Genomic DNA, 4,638 nt, shown 5'->3' with positions numbered 1-4,638 from the left:
AGCACATAACATTGTTATGTTAATTCTTCTTTGTTGTCCTTTTACATCGATTAGCTCTATATTTTTTTCTTATTCTATCGAGGGAAATCAATTCACTAATGTGTGTCGTCTGCACTCTACTCATGTTGACTCTCCATTTTTTTAAAGGAAAACTATTTTGTTGTGTTGGCGAATTCATAGAGCCCCCTAACCATCTTGTACTGGTATATGCACAATTGGATATTGTCTCCGCTGGTATATTTAAATATATGCAACTCATAGGTTCTCGATATTTTATGCTATCCAACCTCATATTTAAAATTCATCGACATGCATGATTCATTGTGCAATGTCCTCAAGAAAAAAAAGTAATGTCTGAACATGAGCAATACCCCCACCCCTCCCCCAGTTTAGATCTAAATATTCGGCCCTACAATTCCAAATTGAAATGGATTGTGCGGAACACCATCATTTTTTGACCATAGAAATAATTCGGGAATCATCCCGATAGCCACATGGTGTTGAGCACACCTATAGGATCCCCACCAGAATACCATGCCCAGACCCTCTGTATTCGCTAGAAAATGGTACCCATTCGTTCAGCATAAATTCTCACCACACTCACCTCATCAGTAGATCGCACAAGCACACTGTCACCACCAGAGCTCCCTTTGATGCCATACTCTCATTTCGAAGGGTCCACCCTATGCCGGTCACTGCTACCAAAGCTTCCATACTGCTAACGGCCGCCACCAGAGCCGCCCCAATGCTGGACTCCTCCACTGGAGCTCCCTTCAGTGCTACAACTGGCTTGTCGAACTGGTCGAAGCGGACTTAGAGTTTGCCAAATTTAGACAACATATTGTATGCAGTATAATAGTGAACTACTTTTATTTTGAATATTAAATTGTGAAAAACGTCTTGTTATTTGGAGAGATACTCTAGTATCGTTTTGAAGTAGGAGCGTGAAATTTCATAACGAGGAGCCTAAATTGAAGTGCTGGTTCGGTATATGCACCAGCTAGCACACTTAGTAGGACAGTGGGCCAAAATTAGGCCAAGGCTGTCATCACGTTATGGTTGTTGGCTTGTTGCTATGTTGGACCACGTGACATAGCTACCTTCTTGGCCATGTGCACATCTCCATGAGGCAGTAATATGGTTTGTACGAACCATGAACAAAACGTGAGGCATCCAGCAGCAAGTCTTGAAACATTGTATTTCATTATAGTGGCAAGTGTATATCAGAACAAGGACCATATACTGGCCTCCCCAGTCCTGCTCCTCTGAGAACACTATTCATTGTACGTAAATTTTCCTCTAAAGCATGTTTATATTGCGTTTCCCTAACTTTAGTGCAGCCTACAATTAATAATTGATATATGACCTACTGAATTTATGCGTAAATCTTCATGCATCAATGCATGCATATCATATATATTCTTAAGAAGTTGATCCCCACTACTAACAATTCTCTCGACATGCACATTGTCCACATCACCATGGTGCCACATCAGCTTACAGTTTCCAAACAACAACCAATCATCTGGCTCTCTCTGACTAGCCCTGTTCGGTCTCTCTCTGCCAGCGTTAAATCCCCACATAAAAAATATTACCCTTGCGTACGGCTATGGGCGGTGGTAGAAATCGATGTCAATTTTCCACTACCTAACGGCCATGCCCAACCTATTTCTCTTCCCACATGGCCGCCGGCCCCGAAATGTTTAGTCTCTTCCACCCCTTTGTCTTTCAATCTGTTTCTTCACCTTCCACCTATGGTTCCTTTTATCTCCCCAAATCAATAAATATCGACCGAGGTCCTTCCGGATGTTATCTTCTTCCCCCTATTTATAACATCTCTCTGCGTTGATGCCGACCTAGAGCCATGTGATGGCCGCCGGTGTAGACTATGCCAGCCCAGGCCCTCCGCCTTGCAGCTGACCCTTGCAACTGAACCACGCTTGTCAGCCCAAACAGCCTACTCCAGCATCACGTGTGCCAGAGGTGGGGGCTCTCCTTCATCCGTACGTTTTTATATCTAACCGATTTTATTTTGAGTTAGCTTGATTGATTGGAAGCTCTGATTCCAAATCAGGATACCTGGAAAGGGCGAGAGCGCCAGCGGCAAAGTGTAGTTTGGCGATGATGAAGGCCGTGCCAAGCATGGGCAAGTCTACTGCATCCCAATAAAGTAGTGCCCCTGTCGTTCACGTCTCTGTTGTTCCCTAGAGGCCTGGACATTGTGTAGTGTGCCGAACAACTAGGATGCGACTCCGATTCCTACACTGGGAGAATCGTGAATATGTAGGGAATAGAGAAATTCCACCCGCCTAAGTAAAGAACTGTTACAAGACTCTAGAGATTTGTTTGTGGCATGAGGTTATGTACAGATGTACTTATAATTCTAAAATGTATGGATAAGTTGCTGCTAGATGTGTGTATATTTTGTACGTTTCCATTGAAGGGTGTCTGTTCCATTATAGATAACCAAACATGAATTTGCGTTAGTCTTTTTGTCAGGCCACAATCACAGTTTCAGGCTTCCAGGTGTTGTGTGTCGGACTTGGCTTAACATATGCCCAGATTTATCAGGATGTATGCCATTTTGTAGGTAAGGTCATTCTATGTCGGAGAATGTATCAAGGTAGCCAGTGCAAGCTGATTTCTATTTGGCTGCATTAACATCATAAGGCCCGCAAATTAGCATGAAGTCTCTTTGTTTCTTGATACAATGCATTTCTGACGGACAATAAAATTATATTGTCTTCAATTATTATGAGACAAATCTCATCAGACTATATGTTCTTTTTCTTTTTATGTTAGCCGTGCATTCCTTCCAATTTCCAAAAAAAGAATCTAATTCGTAGGGGAGAACCGGAGATAATCCACAACAGAATAATTTGTTGAATTTCATATAATCGCATTAAACGTTCAAACAAACCTATATTATATTGCTTTTAATGGTTTACTATTTTCCACTCTATGATCCTCCTATGTAGCGCTATAAGTTCCCGCCGCAACGCGCGGGTGATCATCTAGTTATGGAGAACATCGCTCCAGTTGTTGAGCTGAGAGCAGATCAGGATTGATTATTTTGACGAGCTGACAAATTCCTCAGTGATGGCCAATTCTTGGCAGTTAGTTTTAAATATTGGGGTTAGAGCATCTCCAGCCACGCCCCCAACAGGCCCCCAGGACAGTTTTAGCGCCGGCGCGCAAAAAACGTTTTGCGCCGGTTTGGGCCGAAACTGGCGCCGGCAGACCCAGGCCAAACCCAGCGCGCTGGGGTGTGCCTGGGGCGCCGTGGAATACGATTTTGGTGCGAACTAGAATGGGCCCGCCGAGTCAGCGACCACGCCGCTTCGTCGTCCTCAGCGCCTTGGCTCCTGCGGGAATCAATGCCAAGGCTGCCACGCTGCCGCGCCGGTCAGCCTCGATTGATGCCTCATGGGCGGCGCAGTGAAGGCGCCGCGATGCGCGTCCCGTCCGTTCCCGCCACGCGTCACCCGGCATGCAGGTTTTCACCGCCCCGCTTCGCCTATAAAAGCCGACCTCCCCGCCGGTGAACGCCATATTCGCCACAACTCGCCTTCTCTCTCGCCTAGTCTCACCACGGTAGCAACTCGCCCCCCTCTTCCCCCGCCGACGAGCAATGGCTGAGCGGTGCCCCGGTGACGCCGCGGCGGCGAACGGCTTCGGCCCCTGCCGTCTCCATGAGGACGAGGCGCGCCACCTCTATGAGGCCGACTATTCAGTGCCCCCAGACATGCGGGTGGCGGGCTCGTGGAAGTTGAGCGTCGGCGGCATCCCGGTACCCCCGGTGCCCACCGGGGCTGAACGGCGGGCCGTGATCGCCCGCATCCATTCATCGCTGTCGGAGGAGCAGCGGAACGAGCCGAGGTACGCCGCCGATAGCCAGACGCTATGGAAGATGTACTTCGACCACCACCGCGAAGACCAGATCGCCTCCGCCAATGGCAGCATCCCCCGCGGCCGACTCAACGCCGACGGGCGGCGCGAATGGTGCGGCATGCCCGGCCGCACCCTCGAGGCCTTCCTCGACCACATCAAGACCGGCAACACGCTGCGCCCGAGTACCCGACGCGCACGTCCTTCTCTCGCCGCCGTGGCAGCTCCTGGACGCCGTGGCGAATGGAGGCGGTTACCTCTTCATCGTCGGGCTCCGGTTCGCTCTCCTCCAGGTCGCCGACGCTCCGCCCCGTCAAGTCGGAGCCGCAGGAGACGCCGCTTGGGCACCCTCGTCATCAACAAGGTTGGCAGCCCCTCCCCGCGTTTCCTCCGCGTCGTCCGGCCGAAGACCGAGCCGGGGTTGCTCCCCGTCAGGAAGGGGCACGCGGAGATGGCCGCCGCCGACGAGACTGCCCTCAGGTGGGCGAAGGCGGACTACGTCTGCCAGCAGGTGGCGCGCCAGCGCCTGGTCTACGCGAGGATCAAGGCCCGGCGCCGCGGACGCGAGGAGGGCGGCGTCGTCGTCCTCGACAACAACGAGGAGGACGCGCCCGGGACGTCCAACCCCCCGCGCATTGGCGACCCTTGTCAGGAGTGCAGTAGGGACGACGACGGCTCTGGCGGAATGTTAGGCGACGACGACCACGACGATGGCGTCGGCGGCGACTACACCCAGTTCTACAGGCTCCT

The sequence above is a fragment of the Triticum aestivum genome, unplaced genomic scaffold (genome assembly GCF_018294505.1).
Source record: "Triticum aestivum cultivar Chinese Spring unplaced genomic scaffold, IWGSC CS RefSeq v2.1 scaffold38880, whole genome shotgun sequence".
Classification (NCBI taxonomy): domain Eukaryota; kingdom Viridiplantae; phylum Streptophyta; class Magnoliopsida; order Poales; family Poaceae; genus Triticum; species Triticum aestivum.
Note: the sequence above shows the minus strand (reverse complement) of the source record.